Raw genomic sequence first — 22682 nt, forward strand, 5'->3', positions numbered from 1 at the left:
GATGTAGCGATCGGCGATGGCATAGAGGGCGTCGGTCACATCCCGGATGCACCTGTGCACCGATGACTGGGAGATCCCAGAGACGTCCCCGCTCGGAGACTGGAAGGAGCCGGTAGCATAGAAGTTCAGAGCGACCATCACCTTGATGGCTACCGGGATCGCGTGTCCTCCCCCCGTTCCACGTGGGGCGAGGTGCGACAGGAGTTCGCAGATATGTATCACCGTCTGCCTACTCAGCCGGAGTCTTCTCCTGCAGGTGATGTCCGGCATTGTTTGGAAAGAGACCCGGACACGGTACACCCTCGGCTTTGGTCGTCGCCTCTGACGCCGTGGCTGCACCCTCACTCTCTCCTCTTCCTCTTCCTCCTCCTCCTCCTCCTCCTCCTCCTCCTCCCCCCCCCCCAACTCCTCGGCCCTTCCCTCCGCTGCTGCAGCTGGCCCTGCAGCCACTGCAGGTTGTGGGTGTGGATGCTGCTGCATCTCCAAATCCAGTAGAGCTGCCCCAACCACTGCGCAGAACATAGCCGTTCTGTTCCCATGCATCGTACTAACCTACAGAAGGGTGGTGGGGGGCAGAGAAACGGGACATGTTAGACGGACGTTAGTCGACACCTCGGCAGCCGCCAGCCATGGGATACCAGTGTGTCCCGGTGGCCTGGTCGCGCTGCTGACACGCGGTCAGCCTAACCCCTGGTCACTTTCTGCATCCAACGGCCAGTAAACTATGGCCTCCTCACGGGTGCGTCAGTGGCCTGTGGCCGGAAGCCACAGGGGAACCAGCGGCCGTGTCCTCGTCACCTGCACACCATAGCATGGTGGCAGACATTTTGTTACGGGGTTGGACGGCTCACTCTCTACCTAACCCCCCCCTCCGTCGCCCCCCACTGCCCCCTCCGTCTCCCCCACTGCCTCCCCCGTCTCCCCCACTGTCTCCCCCGTCTCCCCCACTGCCTCCCCCGTCTCCCCCACTGCCTCCCCCGTCTCCCCCCACTGCTCCCTCCGTCTCCCCCACTGCCTCCCCCCGTCTCCCCCACTGCCTCCCCCGTCTCCCCCACTGCCTCCCCCGTCTCCCCCACTGCCTCCCCCGTCTTCCCCCACTGCCCCCTCCGTCTCCCCCACTGCCCCCTCCGTCTCCCCCACTGCCTCCCCCGTCTTCCCCCACTGCCTCCCCCGTCTTCCCCCACTGCCCCCCTCCGTCTCCCCCACTGCCCCCTCCGTCTCCCCCACTGCCTCCCCGTCTTCCCCCACTGCCCCCTCCGTCTCCCCCACTGCCCCCTCCGTCTCCCCCACTGCCCCCTCCGTCTCCCCCACTGCCTCCCCCGTCTTCCCCCACTGCCCCCTCCGTCTCCCCCACTGCCCCCTCCGTCTCCCCCACTGCCTCCCCCGTCTCCCCCCCACTGCCCCCGTTCTGGACCCCCTCCCGTTCCCAGGGATGCCTTCCCCGTTGTGGCCAGACTCGAGCGGTGCGCTGAGCGGTGCGCTGAGCGGTGCGCAGAGTGGTGCCCTGACCTCCTCCAAGCAGTCGTCAGCCAGGCCGACTGGTTGACGAATTTAAAAAGCAGGTGTGTTTCACGACGTCCAAACAGGGCGCCATGACGTCGGGACTTCGGCCCATCCGGGCCGGTGAATAGCGGGGGGGCTCTCAGTGGCGATTCTGGTCGTGTCAGGGGCGGGAAGGAGGCGTTTGTCGGGAAACGCGACTCCGACAATTTGCGGGGTTTGGAGAATAGCGGGAGGGCGTCGGAACAGCGTCGCCGTAAAAATTTCCGACGCCCGCTATTCTCCGAACCGTCGTGAGTCCGGAGAATCTCGCCCATACTTCTTGTTGTAAGTGAGGTTGAGGAGAGTGGCGGTGTGGAGAAATTTGTAAAGATTAGCGTTGTGGTCCTGCTGGTCATGGCTGCAGATGGTGACGTTTTCCAGGTACGGGAAAGTGGCCCGTAGTCCGGACCGGTCAACCATTCGGTCCATCTCCCGTTGGAAGACTGAGACTCATTGGTGAAGCCGAAAGAACCGTCAGGAAATGGTAAAGGCGGCCATCTGCAGTGTATGGGCGGTCCGCCTTATGGATGGGGAGCTGGTGGTAGGCAGATTTCACGTCCACTGTTGAGAAGACCCGGTACCGGTACTGTGCAATCTGATTGACCATATCAGATATGCGTGGGAGGGGGTACACATCGAGCTGCGTGTACCGGTTGATGATCTGACTGTAGTCAACGACCATCCTGTTTTTCTCCCTGGTTTTCACTCTCCATTTGGGCTCTCCAGGGGCTGTTGCTGGCCTTGATGATACCCTCCCGCAGCAGTCGCTGGACCTCAGACCTGATGAAGGTCCTGTCCTGGGGGCTGTACCATCTGCTCCTGGTGGCGATGGGTTTGCAATCCGGGGTTAGGTTTGCAAAAAGGGAAGGCGGGTCGACCTCAAGGGGCATGAGGCCGCTCACAGTAAGGGGTGGTAGGGGCCCGCCAAATTTCAGGGTTAGGCTCTGGAGGCTGCACTGGAAGTCCAGGCTGAGTAGCAAGGCAGTGCAGAGGTTGGGGAATACGCAGAGGTGGAAGCCGCTGAACTCTACGCCCTGGATGGTGAGGGTTGCGATGCAGTACCCCCCGATCGCCACAGAGTGGGATCCGGAGGCCAGGTTGATTCTCTGGTTAGCGGGGTGTACCGTGAGGGAGCAGCACCTTACCGTATCAGGGTGGATGAAGCTCTCAGCGCTCCCGGAGTCCAGAAGGCAGGAGATCTCGTGCCCGTCGACCTTCATCTTTGTTGAAGTGGGTTGAAGGTTGTGCGGTCGAGACTGGTCAATCGTAACCGAGGCGAGACACAGCTGGTCGTCGGCGGTAGCAGGCGATGAGCAGCCTGATGTGGTGCCCGACGGGCATGGGTCCTGAGGCGAGTAAGATGGCGGAACCCATGGGCTGCACGTGTCCTGGGGCAGGCACGATGGCGGCGCCCTCGGGCAGCACATGTCCTCGGGCCGTCAAGATGGCGGCGCCCATTGATTCTGAGGCAGGTAAGATGGCAGCCCCCACGGGCCGCACGTGTTGTGAGTAGAGCAAGATGGCGGTGCCCACGGGCCGCATGTGGGGGGTTCTGGGAAAATAGCGCCGATTGAGCTGGCCTGGCACACTGCAGCAAAATGTCCCTTCTTTCCACAGGCCTTGTAGAGCGCGCTCTGCGCCAGGCAGCACTGCCGGGGGTGTTTTGTCTGTCCGCAGAAGTAGCATTTGGGTCCACCGGGGTTGGTTGGCTGCCACGCGGCGCAGGCGTGGGGTTAGCTAGGGGCGGTCGCCGATGGGGTCCATGATGGGGTGGTCGTCGGTGGGGTCCATGATGCACAGAGGGGGTGGGTCACACGGTCGGGGGCATAGGCCTGTACGTTGCGTGAAGGGACCGTGAGCGAGAGTGCTAGTTTTTTGGTTGCCGCGAGATCAAGTGTGGCCCCTTCTAAGAGGCGCTAGCAGTCACAGTCTCTCACTAGGGCGAGCAGGGCATGCCAGAAATCTTCCATAGACTCACCGGAAAGTTGGTGCTTTGTGGATAAGAGATGCGTAGATTTTGTTGGTCCGCTGAGCGTAATTCTCCTTCAGTCGCGCCATGTCTTCTGCGTAGTACGGCATGTCCTGAATGAGAGGAAAAACGTTGGAGCTCAGCCGCATGTACAGAATCTGGAGCTTCTGTGCTTCTGGGATTGTGTCTGGCGCAGACCTGATGTTTGCTTCAAAACAGGCTAGCCGATGTTCGAAGTCCTTTTTGCCGTTGTCTGCTTGAGGATGCAGCTGCAGGCGATCTGGCTTGATGCGGAGGTCCACCTCTGAAAAATCTCTGTGTAATAAATTGATGCACTATCAATTACGACGAGCTGAGAGTAGAATGTATTCGAGGCTTTATTACACAGAGATGTGTGGCCACCTACAGCAGCTGACGAAATGGCTGCTGTACGGATAGCACACATATTTATCCTCCGCAGGCAGGGATCTACCCCCGTACCTGTAGTACAGGGGCCTTACCATAAAACCCATAATATACAGTATAATACATCAGTGGTGACTACCACAGCAGCCAAGGTTTCCTCTGAAGAGGTGAACATTTTTGCAAGTAAACTTTGGTGACAGCTACGAGGCCACTCTGTGAAAGGGTAAGAATTGAAGGCCTCACAGGCGACAAAAGCCAGAAGCCGGCAAGCCACCTTGTCATACCCATTTAAGGCATGTTATATTCATGACTTTGAAGCATAAACTATACTCAGTGTAAAATCATCTGGAAATTACTTTTTACAATGGAAACTGATGTATTGCACAAGATGGCCAACCGGAGTGATCTGACGTGATTTTTTAAAATTAATTTTGGGGATGTGTGCGTCACTGGTTAGGCCAGCATTTATTGCCCGCCCTTAGATGTTCTTCAAAAGTTGCTGGTGAGTTGCCTTCTCGACCTCTGCAATCCTTGAGGTGCAGGAACACCCACTGTGCTGTTCGGGAGGGATGTTCCAGGATTTTAACCCAGCGACAGTCAATGAATGGCAATATATTCTCAAGGTGGGTTGGTAAGTGACTTGGAGGGGAACCTCCAGGGGTTGGGGTTCCCAGGTATCTGCTGCTCTTGTCCTTCAAGGTGGTAGTGTTCTGGGTTTGCAAGGTGCTGTCTCAGGAACCTTGGCAAGTTACTGCAGTGCATCATGTAGATGGTACACAAGCCTGTTCGTCGGTGGTGGAGGGATTGAAGTGCAGTTCTGGTCGCCACATTACCAGAAGGATGTGGATGCCTTGGAGAGGGTGCAGCGGAGGTTCACCAGGATGTTGCCTGGTATGGAGGGTGCTAGCTATGAAGAAAGGTTGAGTAGATTAGGATTGTTTTCGTTGGAAAGACGGAGGTTGAGGGGGGACCTGATTGAGGTCTACAAAATTATGAGAGGTATGGACAGGATGGATAGCAATAAGCTTTTCCCAAGAGTGGGGGTGTCAATTACAAGGGGTCACGATTTCAAGGTGAGAGGGGGAAAGTTTAAGGGAGATGTGCGTGGAAAGTTTTTTACGCAGAGGGTGGTGGGTGCCTGGAATGCTTTACCAGTGGAGGTGGTAGAGGCGGGCACAATAGCATCATTTAAGACGCATCTAGACAGGTATATGAATGGGTGGGAACAGAGGGAAGTAGACTTGGAAAATAGGAGACAGGTTTAGAAAAAGGATCTGGATCGGCGCAGGCTGGGAGGGCCGAAGGGCCTGTTCCTGTGCTGCAATTTTCTTTGTTCTTTGTTCTTTGTGGAAGGGAGAGCAATCCAGATTTGTCCTGGATGATGTTGAGCTTCTTGAAATTTGTTGGAGCTGGTTAGATAATTCTCTTGTGGGAGGTGGCTATTGCCTGGCAGTTGTGCGTTGTGAATGTAACTTGCCACTTGTCAGCCCAAACATGGATATTGTTTGCTGCATTTGCACATGGATGACTTTCATTACCTGAAGAGTTGTGAATAGTGCTGAAAATTACACAGTCATCTGCAAACATCCCCACTTCTGACCTTATGATGGGAGGGAGGTCATTGATGCCAAAGACACTACCCTGAGGAACTTCTGCAATTATGTCCCAGAGCTGAGGTGATTGACCTCCAACCACCATAATCATCTTCCTTTGTGTCACTTAGAATATGGTGTTCAATTCTGATTGCCACATTTCCAGAAGGATGTGGAGGCTTTGGAAAGAGTACAGAAGAGGTTTATCAGGAAGTTGCATGGTATTGAGGGCATCAGCTATGAGGAGAGGTTGAATTAACTCGGTTTGTTCTCACTGGAGCGACGGAGTTGACTGGCAACCTGATAGAACTCTAAAAAAGTATGAGGGGCATGGATAGTCAGAAGCTCTTTCCCAGGGTGGAAGAGTCAATTACTAGGGGACATAGGTTTAAAGTGCGAGGGGCAAAGTTTAGAGGAGATGTGCGAGGGAAAGTTATTTACACAGAGGATAGTGGGTACCTGGAACTCATTGCCGGAGGAGGTGGTGGAATCCAGGTACGATAGTGACATTTAAGGAGCGCCTTGACAAATACATGAATAGGATGGAAATTGAGGGGTACAGACCCCAGAAGTGTCAAAAGGTTTAGGTTAGACAGGCAGCATGGTCAGCACAGGCTTAGAGGGCTGAAGGACCTTTTCCTGTGCTGTAATTTTCTTTGTTCTTTGTGTCAGGTACAATTCCAACCAACGGAAAGTTTTCCCCCTGATTCCGATTGACACCAGTTATGTTAGGACTCCTTGATGCCATGGATCTTCAACTCAGCACTTCTGGCTGAAGAATGTTGTGAATGCTTCAGCCTTGTCTTTTGCATGGATGTGCTGGGCTCCTCCATCATTGAGGATGGGGATATTTGTGGAGCCTACTCCTCAAATAAGTTGTTTAATTGTCCACCACCGTTCACGGTTGGATGTGGCAGGACTGAAAAGCTTAGATCTGGTGCGTTTGTTGGATTTGCTTGGCCCTATCTATTACTCGCTGCTTATGCTTAAGGGGAGGTAGTGGCATAGTGGTATTGTCAGTGAACTACAAAAGCAGAGACCCAGGATTATTATCTGGGGACCCAGATTCGAATCCCACCACAGCAGGTGATAGAATTTAAATTCAATCAAATATCTGGAATTAAATGTCTAATGATGACCACTGCCGATTGTCATAAAAGCCCATCTGCTTTACTAATGCCCTTTAGGGAAGGGAATCTGCCATCCTTACCTGGTCTGGCCTACAAGTGACTCCTGACCCACAGCAATGTGGTTGACTCTTAAATGTCCTTGCAAGCCCCTCAGTTGTATTCAACCCCTACAAAAACATGAAAAAGACATCAAACCAGGCACCGGAAACGACAACGGCAAAACAAACCTTTGTTGGCTCTGCAAAGTCCTCCTGATTAACATCTGGGGGCTTATGCCAAAGTTGGGAGAGTTATCCTGCATACATAGTCATACTCACAGTCTCATGCCTTACAGACAATGTCCTAGACGCCACTATCACCATTCCTGAGTAGGTCCTGTCTCACAGGCAGGACAGACCCAGCAGAGGTGACAGCAGCAGTGATATACAGTCGGGAGGGACTTGCCCTGGGAATATTCAACCTAAATTCTGGACTCCATGAAGGCTCATGCTTCAGGTTCAACATAGACAAGGAAACCGTCAGCTGATTACCACGTACCGGCCACCATCAACTGATGAATCAGTACTCCTCCATGTTGAACACCATGTGGAGGAAGCACGGGCAAGGGTGCAAAATATGCTCTGGATGGGGGACTTCAATGTCCATAACCAAGAGTCGCTCGGTGGTACCACCACAGACCGAGCTGGCTGGGTCCTAAAGGACATAACTGCTAGACTGGGACTGCAGCAGGTAGTGAGGGAACCAACAGGAGGGAAAAACATACTTGACCTCATCCTCACCAACCTACCTGCACCTGTCCATGACAGTATCGGTAGAAGTGACTGTGGTGATATGCATCACTGTAGATATACAAGGGGTTAATGTAAGTACACATAGACTAGCTAGACACTAGAGTGAGCACCAGAGACATGACACACAGACATTCAATTAATAGGTCAGTAAGATAGGACACGACCAATGGGCATTCACGATACACTCAGAGGTGACACTACCACAGGGGGACATTACACCAACACATATATAAAGGGCACAGCATACATGATCTTCCTCTTTCCAGTGGAGACACTCAGTGACTACAGACACAGGGTTGATTCAACATCACACTCACCACATGGATTGTAGCAGACTGGTTCGTCAGTCTGAGTAGCTATAAAAGGATTAACAGTAGAGGCGAATCTGAGTAGGAGAATTGTAAATAGTTTAATAAATGTGTTGAAGCTATCTCCATGTCTGAACCTTCCTTTGTCAGAGTGAACATCAAGGAAGCAGCTTATGCTACGTCAAGAGCAGAACAAGACAGTGACCACTACACAGTCCTTGTGAAGACAAAGTCCCATCTTCATACTGAGGATAACCCCCATCCTGTTGTGTGCCACTACCACCATGCTAAATGGGATAGGCTTCGAACAGATCTCGCAACTCCAGACTGGGCATCCATGAGGTGCTAAGGGCCATCAGCAGCAGCAGAATTGTATTCAGCCACAACCTGCAACCTCATGGCCAGCATATCCCCCACTCTACCATTACCACCAAGCCAGGGATCAACCCTAGTTCAATGAATAGTGCACAGGAGCATGCCAGGAGCAACACCAGGCATACCGAAAAATGAGGTGTCAAAAATGGTGAAGCTACAGCACGGGGCAGAATCACAAACTGTTGCACCATCTTGAAAGGACAAAATGACGCATTTCAGGCCAGAGATGTCAATATCCATCTCCTGTAACCATCCAAAAAGATATTTCCTGATTTGGTTCTGAAACCAAGACAGTGATTTTCTTAAGCAGGGTGAATGTTTGAAAACCAGGTCATGGTGAATCAACCTAAGCTCAACGCCAAACTTGGAAATGAATTGTGAAAAATTGCATAGTAAGGCAGTCATGTTGGTCTCCTTATTTAAACTTTCATTGCTGTCTGCAATAACACTGCATGAAACAGCAGCAACAGAAAAGGCAACAACATTCATACCTGAAGAACTAGAGACTGCAACGTCGTAAGGTCTCCAAACCTAATCATCTTCCTTTATCAATCGATGTCCTCGAAATGAGACCACAACAAACTAACATTGTGGCTCAGTCCACCTCTTTGAGAAGATCCTGCAATGATATAGAACTTTAGCTATTAAATTCACCTAGACTACACATCACGAGTGAACACAGTAAGAAGTCTTACAACACCAGGTTAAAGTCCAACAGCTTTGTTTGCAATCACTAGCTTTCGGAGCACTGCTCCTTCCTCAGGTGAGTCCAAACAAATCTGTTGAACTTTAACCTGGTGTTGTAAGACTTCTTACTGTGCTCACCCCAGTTCCAGCATCTCCACATTAGGGCTACCATCAGGAGTGAAAACATCTTCTTCCTCAGGCCTGCACCATGTGCTTTTAAGGTTAGACAAGTGCATGAATTCCAAACTATTCCCTTTGTTCATAATATGTAGCAATGCAAAGAACAAAAAGTACAGCACAAGGGCAGCACGGTGGCCTAGTGGTTAGCACAACCGCCTCACGGCGCTGAGGTCCCAGGTTCGAATCCCGGCCCTGGGTCACTGTCTGTGGGGAGTTTGCACATTCTCCCTGTGTCTGCGTGGGTTTCGCCCCCACAACCCAAAAATGTGCAGAGTAGGTGGATTGGCCACACTAAATTGCCCCTTAATTGGAAAAAATAATTGGGTAATCTAAATTTTAAAAAAATAAATAAAAAAAAAAAAAAAAGTACAGCACAGAAACTGGCCCTTATGCCCTCCAAGCCCGTGCCGACCATGCTGCCCATCTAAACTAAAATCTTCTGCATTTCCTGGGTCAGTATCCCTCTATTCCCATCCTATTCATGTATTTGTCAAGATGCCCCTTAAATGTCACTATCGTCCCTGCTTCCACCACCTCCTCCGGCAGCGAGTTCCAGGCACCCACTACCTTCTGTGTAAAAAACTTGCCTTGTACATCTCCTCTAAACCTTGCCCCTCGCACCTTAAACCTATGCCCCCTAGTAATTGACCCCTTGACCCTGGGGAAAAGCCTCTGACTATCCATTCTGTCTATGCCCCTCATAATTTTGTAGACCTCTATCAGATCGTCCCTCAACCTCCATCGTTCCAGTGAGAACAAACCGAGTTTATTCAACCGCTCCTCATAGCTAATGCCCTCCATACCAGGGAACATCATGGTAAATCTCTTCTGCACCCTCTCTAAAGCCTCCACATTCTTCTGGTAGTGTGGCGACCATAATTGAACACTATACTCCAAGTGTGGCCTAACTAAGATCTATGCAGCTGCAACATGACTTGCCAATTCTTATACTCAATGCCCCGGCCAAGGAAGGCAAGCATGCCGTACGCCTTCTTGACTACCTTCTCCACCTGTGTTGTCCCTTTCAGTGACTTGTGGACCTGAACACCTAGGTCTCTCTGACTTTCAATACTTTTGAGGGTTCTACCATTCGCTGTTTATTCCCTTCCTGCATTAGACCTTCCAAAATGCATTACCTCACATTTGTCCGGATTAAACTCCATCTGCCATCTCTCCGCCCAAATCTCCAAATCCTGATGTATCCTCTGACAGTCCTCATCGCTATCCGCAAGTCCACCAACTTTTGTGTCGTCTGCAAACTTACTAATCAGACCAGTTACATTTTCCTCCAAATCATTTATATATGCTACAAACAGCAAAGGTCCCAGCACTGATCCCTGTGGAACACCACGAGTCACAGCCCTCCAATTAGAAAAGCACCCTTCCATTGCTACTCTCTGCCTTCTATGACCTAGCCAGTTCTGTATCCATTTTGCCAGCTCACCCCTGATCCCGTTGACTACATCCACTGACCTACCTGCATTAATCTTTGGAAAACTCTATCAAGTTAGTGAGACATGATCTCCCCTTCACAAAACCATGCTGCCTCTCACTAATACGTCCATTTGCTTCCAAATGGGAGTAGATCCTGTCTCGAAGAATTCTCTCCAGTAATTTCCCTACCACTGACGCAAGGCTCACCGGCCTGTAGTTCCCTGGATTATCCTTGCTACCCTTCTTAAATAAAGGAACAACATTGGCTATTCTCCAGTCCTCCGGGACATCACCTGAAGAAGAAGAAAATCCATAAAATGGCAACAGAAGGTCCACAGTGTAAATACATAGACACCGGCATTGGGTGAAGCATACAGGAGTGTAGTATTAATCAGGTCAGTCCATAAGAGGGTCATTTAGGACTGGTAACAGCGTGGACAAGCTGTTTTTGAACCTGATCGTGGGTGTTTCAGACATTTGTACCTCCTGCCCGAGAGAAGAAGTTGGAAGAGTGATTTGGAATCACTAGCTTTTTGAGACTCACCTGATGAAGTAGCTGCACTCCGAAAGCTAGTGCTTCCATATAAACCTGTGGACTTTAACCTGGTGTTGTAAGACTTCTTACTGCGCTGAAAGAATGGATTCAATTTTCAGGTGCTGGTTGATGGAAATAAGTTATGGAGAAGAAAACTATAGTTGTAGTCAGATACATAAATAGGTAAATATTAGACTCAAAAATAAATATTTCACAAAGTATAAAGCATTGGCAAAAGGCATGTATAGGTATCAGATACGATTGATGTTATCTAAAGCCACAATTGAATGCCAAAAATGCATGATAAAACAAATAACTGACCAAGTGGCATTCGCATGGTAAAGCTTTATAAACTCCATTAGTGGCCAGAACAGCCACACAGGTCCTTTGAAAGATTGAGCATGATGGTGAGGATTGAGGGGTAGAATATGGCTGAACTGTAAATATGTTTTGTATTCATTGTCAACAGTGAAGATGATACAGTGGTAGATATAAATGCTTCAGATAATAATTCCTTAAATTTAAATGCATAAATGGCCTTAACATAGTTTGAGGCACTTAAAATTGATCAGTTCTCGGGGCCTGATGACATCTGAATGGTGGAAAAAATCAGAGAGGTACGACGTGAGCCATTGATCTAGCTGACTAATAGTTCTTCGAAATCCGGACTAGTTTAAATCGATTGGAAAAAGTGCTTGATGCATGAATGCTTTCACACATGTGCCAAGCCCCATTCATTGATACTTAGATAGGAATATATGAACAAAAGAAAGCCATTCAGCCCCTTGAGCTTGTTCTGTCATTATGGCTGATATGTATCTCAATTCAATTTACCCCAGTTTTGTTCCATATCTTGTAAGTAACATTCTGTAATTCATGTTTTAATAGGTTTGAATTACATAATTAAACTGTTGCATTATGAATTACTAGCTTTGCTAAAAACTAATGATACAATGATTTATGGTTCAAAATAAAATGCCAACTGCCATTAAGATTTTTCATTTAAAAATCATAGTTCTACTGACATTTGGAGACTCAAATGATAATTACATAGGCAAAAACATAATAAAAGATTAATATATTTTATGATCAACACATTTTCTTTGAGTTCCCGCTCCTCAAAATTTCCAACAACACCATTGGTGGTGGCAGGGCGAGAGAGCAAGAATGGTGGGTGTGTGGAGGAAGAGAGAGTGTGTGCAAGGAGTGGGTGGAAGAGATAGTGTGCACAAGGGGTGGGGGGGGGGGGGTGAGGAGATAGTGTGCGTGAGGGGTGGGTGGAAGTGATAGTGTGCACAAGGGGTTTGGGGGGGAGGAGATAGTGTGTGTGAGGGGTGGGTGGAAGTGATAGTGTGCACAAGGGGCGAGGGCAAGAGAGATTGTCAATGAGGGGTGGGGCAAGAGAGAGTGTCCGTGAACAGTGGACTTCAGTCTTCAGATCCTAGGGAGGGTTGGGGATTTCCCAAAAAAGAAGCTGAGCACAGAGACCGCGGACCTGTAAATCTCCCTCTGGTTCCAATGTTTTCCTGTGAAGCAACAGTCAAGGCCGTTTCTAACCTCTGGGTCAGTTAGTTATGAGTTCAAGGTCCATTCCAGACAACATATAATCTAGGCTGACACTTCAGTACAGCACTGAAGGGAGTACTGCAATGGAAGATAGAACATTGGGCAGAATTTTCAGCTGGTCTTGTGAGCACGATTGGCAGGATTGGAAGCGGATACCAAAGTTACTCCCACCCTGAGAGTAATTACACACTGGCTGGTCAATTAACAGCTGGCCAATGTGAAACTGCTGCTGAGAGAGGCTCAGTGCTGCCCTGGGAGGGGCAGGAAGGGCGCCTGAATGTGTGCAGCTGAAGCAATAGGGTTTAGAAGAGCTGCATGAAGGCTTGTATGTGTGGAGGAATTGTGGGAGATATATTTTTGTCAACTTTAAAGAGACAGTGACAACTGAGGTCAGAAGGTGAACATGAACGTGTGCCCAGAATACAGAAATGTCTTCAGGAACTGGAAGCCATGCCAAATGGGATGGAAATGGCTGAAGCCGATCAAGCCCCCAATTCTTGGATGCTACCCGTGAGTTCTAATGAATGCTGCCATGAGAAGGCCTCTACACTGAATGAGCGAGGAGGCTTGGTGAAAGGCGGCATTACTGGTCAGCAGCCGTGGTGTAGCCTGAAGCCCGTGGATGCAGTGTAGGAAGAAAGTCAGCAAGGGTAACCATTAAAGCCCCATATAACCTTGAAGAAATACTTATGTGTGTACTTGCTCTCGTTGGGGCTCTCGGGTGTAAAGTCCCGAGTTTAAGTTGATACATCTTCCTGTGCCCTTCAAGACTGCATGTGAATAGACAGGGGTGTCTGAAAGACGGAATTCCCGCAATGTGCTGGGCACCTAACCCAGTGACTTTGGAATGTTCGGCCATGTAGAGGTGGGGCTCATTAAAACACTGTTGTCCTTACAGGAAAAAGGGAGGCACAGCACCCTGGAACAAACCCGAACTGGTGGTGGAGTTCCAAATCTGGTGATGCTAACTCCAGCAGAGGAACTGTTCATGGCATGGGGACATGCAGTGAGGTCCAGTGGCCAGAGAGAGGCAAGGTCTTCAGAGGAGGATAAATATACGGTAAACACAGAAGAGATTGTGGCAGGTTATGAGAAATTTAAGGCAATGTTTGTAAGACTGACAGGTGAAATCCACTCATCCCTTATGCTCTTCCCTTCAAAAGTCGCTGCTGACCCAGATTTACGATTTGAGAAGCTACCAGAATGCATGTACTCTGGGTCACAAATGCCGATGGAGACTTAAATATGCTTTTCCTTCCACAGATAGAACATCCTCCAGACCACAAAATGACTTGGAAGACCCTCCCTTGACATTGGCGGATGGTGTCCAGCTGGATGCACCTGCATCATATCCTCCCTCTGCACCATGCACCACCTCAGATACAGGCACAACGTTGAGATAGTGCAATGCGCAGCTGATTGTGGAACACACTGGGGAATACACATCACATTCACTCGAGGAGTTGCGGGAGGCAGAGAATCTCCAGGGTGCTAACATTTGGAGGATTGCTGAGTACCAGGACAATATTGAGGCAGATGATGAGCCTCTGAAGTTGTCTATTTGGCAAGAAATGCTTGGCCGGGATTATCCCGCAATTGTCGGGATGGCCCGACGCCGGCGGCAAGAGCGGAGCGAACCACTCCGGCGTCGGGCTACCTAGAAGTTGCAGAATCCTCCGCACTTCCGGGGGCTTGGTCAGCGCTGGCGGGGTTGGTGCCAAGGGCCGCCGTGGGCCGGCGCGCGTTGGCGCATGCGCAGAACCGCTGGCGTGTTCTGCCACATGTGCAGAACCACCGGCATGTTTCCTGCGCATTTGCAGGGTGTTTCTTCTCTCCGCCTGCCATGGCGGAGCCTTATAGAGGCCGGCGTGGAGGGAAAGAGTGCCCCAATGGCACAGGCCCGCCCGCAGATCGGTGGGCCCCGTTCGCGGGCCAGGCCACCGTGGGGGCACCCCCCCAGGGCCGTGTCCCCCCGCACCTCCGCGAGGACTCCGCTAGCCGCCCTCCAAGCCAGGTCCCGCTGGGATGGACCATGTCCATTTCACGCCAGCGGGACTGGCCGAAAACGTGCGGACGCTCGGCCCATCGGGGCCCGGAGAATTGGGGGGGGGGGGATGCTGCCAACGGCCCCCATGGAGGAGGAGGACACCCATTCCTGGTGGCCGTGAAGCTCTCTGCAACACTAAATCCCAACGCCACTAGATCATTCCAGGACTCGAGCGTGTGGCATTTCCCAATCTTCAACTCACAAGTGCATTCGGGAGGTGATGGATGCTCTGTAAGCCTGGGCATCAGACTATATCACCTTAGAGCTAGACCAGGCCCACCAAGATGCCTGGGCTTCATTATTTGCCACCATCACTGGGATACTTCAGATCCAGGGGGCCATCGATGGCACGCATGTCACCCTGCTAGCACCGGGACATCAGCGAGTGCCTTATATTTACAGGAAGGGTTTCCACTCAAAATATTGTGCATGTGTATCCGCTATCCTGGGAGCATTTATGTCAGCTACTTCCTGGGTCACTCGGGGGTCTTTGAGGACCATCCCAGGGTGATGGCTTCGCTCATGGGGGACAAGGGATACCTGCTGAGGACATGGCTGATGATGCCGATGTGTAAGTGGGAGGCCAGATACAATGAAGGGCATTGGACTGCGCAAGATGCGGTTCTGATCCCCTAATTGCTCTGGCGGTTCCCTGCATTACACCCAACAGAGGGTCTCCCGCTTGGTGGTGGTCTGCTGTGCCCTCCACCATCTGGCACAGCAGCAGGGTGCCATGCTGGAGGAGGAGTGGGCGGAGCCTTGTCTGAGGAGGAGGCGGCCCAGGAGGGGCTGGAGGATGGGGAACAGGTCTGACTTGTGAGGAGGGCCACGAGTGCCCTCATTCTCTCGAGATTCTACTCGCACAAGGCTGTCAGCTCAACACCCACATTACCCCACATTAACCCCCCCCATTTCCTCCCCCCCACAACTAACCCTTCTCCTCATTACACCGTCCCCACCCCAACCACGTTGTTCCCCCCTCTAAAAGTCTGTGTATCATCAGGCCAGGCTGATGGTCCTGTGTTGGCACTGTCAGCTAGTGCTGTCACTATACAAGGCAGGAGAGTGATGACATCTCGCTCTGGGGATAGCTCTGGTGCTCATCAAAGTCTGACTCCTGTCTTTCTGCTGACAGACAGTGCACTCTGAACAGAGTCTGCATCGGGCGCTTTTGACCTTGGACAACTGTACCCGGCAGGCCCGCTGTGAAGATTAGAGTGACAGAGGCTTCACATGTATCAGGTGTGAAATGTTTAATAATAGTGATCTTTACTGTCACAAGTAGGTTTAGATTAACACTGTAAAATCCCCATGTCGCCACATTCCGGCGCCTGTTCGGGTACACAGAGGGAGAATTCAGAATGTCCAAATAACCTAACAGCAGTGCCAGGGACCCAGGTTCGATTCCTGGCTTGAGTCACTGTCTGTACTAGAGCCAGCATATTCTCCCTGTGTCTGTTAGTAGTAACTGGGCTCCAGGCTGAATATTTGCCATCCAACACCAATATTTGCCATCCACCACCAAACTAGTCCCAAACTAATTTCCTCCCACTAGTCCCAAAAGGACAACATCATTGAACAAATTTGCTTGTTAAGTGAATTGGACATTCTGAATTCTCCCTCTGTGGACCCAAACAGGCACCGGAGCGTGGCGACTAGGAGATTTTCACAGCAACTTAATTGCAGTGTTAATTGGGGGCAGCATGGTAGAACAGTGGTTCGCACGGTTGCTTCACAGATCCAGGGTCCCAGGTTCAATTCCCGGTTTGGGTCACTGTCTGTGCAGAGTCTGCACGTTCTCCCCATGTCAGCGTGGGTTTCCTCCGGGTGCTCCGGTTTCCTCCCACAGTCCAAAGATGTGAGGGTTAGGTGGATTGAGCATGCTAAATTGCCCTTAGTGTCCAAAAAAGATTAAGTGGGGTTGCTGGGTTACGGGGATGGGGTGGAGGTGTGGGCTTGGATCGGTTGCTTTCCAAGGGTCAGTGCAGACTCAATGGGCTGAATGGCCTCCTTCTGCACTGTAAATTCTATGAATGTGAGCTACTTGTGTCACGGATAAAGATTATTATTAAATTGTTCTCTTGAGATGCACTGGGAGGCAAGTCTCCGGATCGCCCGGCCTCATCAATTGGAGATCCTGCGAGACAATGGACGCTGATAGAGAAGGATAATTTTGTGGGACCTCAACAACTCACTTGAGACAGGTCACCTGGGTGAAGGGCTGGGAGCTCTGAGATGGCGCACTCCAAAATAAAATTGGAGATTGCAGTTTCTGATACCTCGGAGGGCCAGCCATTGAACAAGCTAGAAACAGATGACATTGTCCCAATCTTAGAGAAGCTTGCTCCAGAGGTACTTGGTGAATCATTTCAGGCTTCTGAAACGATTCCGGCAGTCGACTCCCTGATCCTCGAGGATACTGAGGATGAGTGGGAAGATATTTATGATGCATGTGATGATATCAACTCTGATGTTGAAGAGATTGACAACTCAGAGAGTGAAACAGTGGAGGTCCTCGTGGACACTGCGGATGAGTGGGAAGACATCGATGATGAATATGATGATAGCGGCTCTGATGTTGAAGAAATTGGCAACTCTCACTATGCAGGTCAGCAAATCATTCATACATTGTCAAACAAGACCATGATGACCCAATGCCGGGATCGTCATGACCAGAGAGTGTCAGCATAGTTAATTTGAGATCAAAAGGATCGATGCTGCAGCGAGCCAAGAAGAGGCTGCACCTGCTGCCGGAGATCTAACCTCTATCCAGGCACCAGAAAGCAAGGATCTCCAACATCTCGTTGGGGCCGAAGAAGTGGGCGTGGTCACACAACCCAATGATGACGCGTCGGTTTCTCAGGATCCACCTGTAGAGATGGTGCAGGTAGTCAGCGCATCCTGGCCCTCCTTTGCATCCTCCCCGGTAGATGAGTTCTGCTATTCATCCCTTTTCTCCAGCACATCACCCCTCTGCTGCGCGCTGTGTGGAGGATCTGGAAGAATCTCTCATTACTGTACTGGAGGGATCCTCAGGCGTGGACCAGGCACCTGGACTGTACCTTCAGGATGTTCATGCATTGCTCGATCGCACTCTTAGTCATTGCATGGGAATCATTGTAGAACGTCTCTTCGTTCATCTGTGGCCTCTGAATAGGCATCGTCAGCCACGGCAGCATTCATCCTGCCGCCCAGGAGCCGACCCTCACCCGGGGGTGCACCACAAAGTCGTCAGGAACCGTCAAGTGTGCCAGGATGAAGGCAGTTCATGGTCACATACCAGCTGCACATTCATCGAGTGGAACTCCTTCCAGTTTGTGAATTCCAGCTCATCATGGGCCGATGCGTGTAAGGGGACCTGGGGCATCCCGACGATGGCAATGAACCACAGTGCCCGGGCATCCTTGTGGACCCGGCCCACACTGAATTTGGTATATTGTGCCAAGTTGGCCAAGACGGCACTGATGCACCTGTGCACCAAGGCCTGCGAGATCCCAGACAGGTCCTCACACAGGAGCCCATGGCATAAAATGTCAGGACCACCATCAGCTTGATGGCCACTGAGAGTGAGTGCCCAGCCCCATACTCCCACGCTTCCAGGTGCATCATCATCCGGCAGATATGTTGCACGGTCCCCCTACTCAACTGGAGTTTTAACAGCATGCCCGGCCTGACAGGTCCTTGAATGAAAGGCGCTGCCGGTACACACGAGACCTGGTGCGGCACCTCCTTTCCACGTCCTGCTTGGCCTGTTGGGTGCCCGGCTGCCAGCTGTTCCTCTGAGGCAGGCTCTGCCTCAACAGGGTCCTCCCCGAGCAGCTGCTGCTCATACAGCCTCAGTGCATCCCCCTGGGCTGCAGTGGCAAGACGGATGGCAAGCATTTCTGGTTGGGTTCCAAAGTCCATTGTCTACAGGGGTGAAAGACAGACATGTTAGCACGGTGCTTTCCCCCGTGTCCAACCAGGTCCAATGGGCTACACGGTGGCCCTGGTCTTCACTGCAGCCCCTGGCTCCGCAAGTACCCCTCCCCATTCCCCACTCCCACACCCAGCCTTTGGCCCCGGCATCCAACCCTGCCTGCAGGAATACTGGTGGCTGGCCCTACATGTCAGCAATACACTCTGCAGCCACTATCTGCAACAACTATCAAGCGCACTTCTGTAGGGGCTACTGTGCGCGTCCCCTCGGGTGGGACGCATGGTGCCCTGCCGGTGGGTGGCGTCTGCTTGTAAATGGGGGGAGGGGGATTGGTTGGGTGGAGGGGGATAGAGTGCAGGGGTCTGTGGGGTGGGGGCACTCATACAACCAATGTCTCTCTGCGCAACCACGGGCCACAATGGGCGGGTCTGTGGGGTGTGCCGCATGATGGCTGCAAGACCACAGCATTGGCGGTCTGTGCCTGGACACCCTGGGCCGGGGCGGTGGAGGGGGGGGGGGGGGGGAGAGTGGGGGCGGTTGCACGAACTGGCCTGTATTTCACTTTCCTTTCTCTCTCCTTTCTTGAAAAGAGGTGGAAAACTTGCCAACTTCCAGTCTCGTGGGACTTCCCAAATGTAAAGAATTTTGGAAAATCATAGCTAGGACATCAACTCTGCAGCACTTTCTTTTAGTCCACTCGGGTGTAGGACATCCAGGGATTTGTCAAGTTTTAATCCCTTATGTTTCTCCAATGCTTCATCTCTGCTGATGATAATTCCCTGAATTTCCTCATTGTTTTTAGCCCCGAGGTTACCATCTACTTCTGGTATGGAACTTATAGACATGATTGTGCGGCTCTTCCCATCAGCAGCATCTTCTGGACCCACCGAAGGCGGGTTCCTCAGAGATGGAATGGGCGAGCCACGAAAAATGGCTCAGACATGGTTGGCACCCGAAGATCCTGCCGACGGCCAATGGCGTCGCTTCCGTCACCATTGTCTACAGGGGTTGTGGGGGAACGTGAAAATCCCCCCTATTTCTTCTACGGTAAAGACAGACACTAAATATTTGTTCAATTCCTCGACCATTTCCTCATTCCCCATGATAATTTGTCCTGTCTCTGGTTTGAAGCAGCAAAGTTTACTTTAGCTACTCTCTTCCTTTTGCTATACTTACAAAAGGTCTTTATATTTTTGCTAGTTTACACTCATGTTTAATTTAATTTTTTTATTTTTATTTCTATTTTTATCAACTTTTTAGTAGCCCATTGCTGGCTTCTAAAACATTCTCAATCCTCAGTCTTGCTACTATATTTTACAACATTGTAAGTCTCTCTGAATCTATTACTATCTTAATTTATTGAATGAACTATGGATGAGTCCTTCTTGCTGAGATTTTATTCTTCAGTGGAATATATTCTGAATTGTTCCTCAATATTTTTCCCACTGTTCATTGACTTCCATTTACCCTTTAGTCTATTTGCCCAATTAACTTTAACCAGTTCTCCCTTCATACCTATATAATTAACTTTGTTTAAGTTTAAGATTTTTGTTTGCGATTGAAATATGGACTTTCAAACTTAACATGGAACTTGTCACTATTTCCCAATAGATCTTTTACTGTGACATTACTAATTAACCCTGCTTTTTACGCAAAATTAGATTTAGAGGTGGCTCAGGGCACAGTGGTTAGCACTGCCGCCTTACAGTGCCAGGAGTCCGGGTTCAATTCCAGCCTCGGGTGACTGTCTGTGTGGAGATTGGCTGTCTCTCTGTGTCTGCGTGGGTTTCCTCCAGGTGCTCTGGTCTCCTCCCACAGTCCAAAGATGTGCAGGTTAGGTGGATTGACCGTGCTAAATTGCCCGTAGTGTCCAAAAGGTTAGGTGGGGTTATGGGGCTATAGTGATGGGATTGGGGAGTGCGCCTTGGTAGGGTGCTCGTTCAGGAGGTTGGTGTAGACTCCTTCTGCATTGTAGGGATTCTATGATTCCAAGATTCTATCCAATGTAGCTTTGTTCCTAGTCGGTTATTCCTGGTCCATGTACTGCTCCAAGAAACTATCACTAAAATATTCTACAAACTCACCTTCTAGTCCATTTTTGGCAATATGATTTTACCTGTCTATATGAAGGTTAAAGTCTTGCACAATTATTACATTTCCGTTGTTACAGTCTCCAATATTTTTTTGTTTAATTCTCGGCCCAAAGGAATAACTACTGTGAAGGAGCCTATAAACTACGACCACCAGTGTTCAGGACATGCTTCACCCAAACTAGCTGCCATTTTTCCCTACATTACAAGAATGACCACACTTCAAAAGTATTTTCTTAGTTGTAAAGCATTTTAGAATGTGAGAAGTGCTATGTAAGTAAGCTCTTTCTTCACTAATAGGATTATATGGGATATTCAGCAGGAAATTTGACCCAAGCAACCATTGGATGCATTTATGGTCAAATGTAATTATTGTGAGAAACAATTTAAGACCAAATATTTAAAAGTGATACAGCAAATTAATAAGACTATTAATATTGCATACAAAATCTTGGACTTTTTAAAATAGAGGCATAGGGTGCAAAAGCAAGGCAGTGATGCTAAATCTTTATAAATCACCGGTTAGACCACAGTTGGAGCATTATGTCCAATTCTTGGCCCCTCACTCAAGGAAGAATTTCAAGGCCTCGGGAAAGGTGCAGAGGTAACTAACTAGAATGATGCCAGAGATTGGGGGTTTCAGTTATGTGAGAGACCAGAGAAGCTGGAACTGCTCTCATTACAACAGGGAAGGGCAGGAGGAGATTTCTCTTATTATCTGAAATGGACTGTCAAAAGGTTGATGGAAGCAGATTCAATGTTGTTTCAAAAGGGCTGTAGGAAATGAGCATGTGGAGCCAGCACCAATGAGCTAAGTCTTTCAAAATGCTCTCAACATTCATTTTGTCAATTGGTGAAAGATGTTCAATGGTGTTCAAGATTTGATGTGAGATGGGAATCCTTTTAACAGGGCATTATGTTATTGCATTGGCATGGAGCACACAGCAACTAACTTTGACATTATAGTGCTTTGATTTTCACGCAGTAGCGTCTGGAATGTCCTTTATATAATGTGATATAATTAGCTCAATATTTTTGCCAAAAGTCACTCCATGACTCGCCAAGTTTTAATTTGTACACTATATTGTATGCCTCTTTCACAACTTGTGCGTCAACTGACAATATCAATCTCAAAAGGTGTTCTAGACAATCAATGTCTTTTAGATATGATGAAGCTTCCAACTATATGCTTGCTCCGATTTCCATGCTTGGTGTTTGTTTCATGTGAAGCACGTGTCACAGGAGGGATCAGAATTGTTTGATGTGCATTAAATAAATCAGGTTACTATATTTACACAGCAATGCAGATCAGTTACATGAAAACACATTGTAATTGCTTAGAGATGATTGCTATATTCAACAGCATGTCCTTGCCTAAACATCCACCTCCCAGTTTATCCTCACAGTGGGAATATTTAAGCGCAGACTCTCTCCTCTGAGGTTGTTTGTCTCTTGCATAAGGTATGTCCACATTAATAAGGATGCATCCCAGTCACATGCCCCTTTCATTTCCAGACTAGTTCTTTTCCACACAAACAACCTCGCAGATGTGTGCACTCCTGCACTTTCAGATACACTCACGCACTTGCACACACGCAATATGTGCATTCTCTAGTACAGTGCTTTAGATTGTCTTCCAATATTCCAACTGAAATCGGTGGCAGCGTTGATGCATAAGGTCGGGAAATCGGGAAGCAGTGAGACCTCTTTGACCTCCCTCCCCACTGAAACCCACCCCCACCCCATGCTGCCAGATCACCTCTTACATATAATTATCATTGCCACGTGGACCTGGCTTTCTGTCCAATTTTCTTCCTTCCAGTCCTGCACTCCAGAATACCACCAAGCATAAGGACGTTCAGCCCAGGTTATCACTCTCACAGATACACACACATTCTTACTACTTGCAACAATCACAAACTCTCAAGCTCACCAATTCATGCGCACTATCTAAAACAATAGTCATTGATTCGTGAAAACAGTCTGACCTTTGATTCCCAATCTCGGTTTATACTGCACTACAATGCAGTACTGAGAAAATACTGCACTGTCAGAGACGCCGGACGGGATTCTCCGGACATTGCCTGAGGCCCACCCCCCGGTGCTCCACCC

The sequence above is a fragment of the Scyliorhinus canicula genome, chromosome 10 (genome assembly GCF_902713615.1).
Source record: "Scyliorhinus canicula chromosome 10, sScyCan1.1, whole genome shotgun sequence".
Lineage (NCBI taxonomy): Eukaryota > Metazoa > Chordata > Chondrichthyes > Carcharhiniformes > Scyliorhinidae > Scyliorhinus > Scyliorhinus canicula.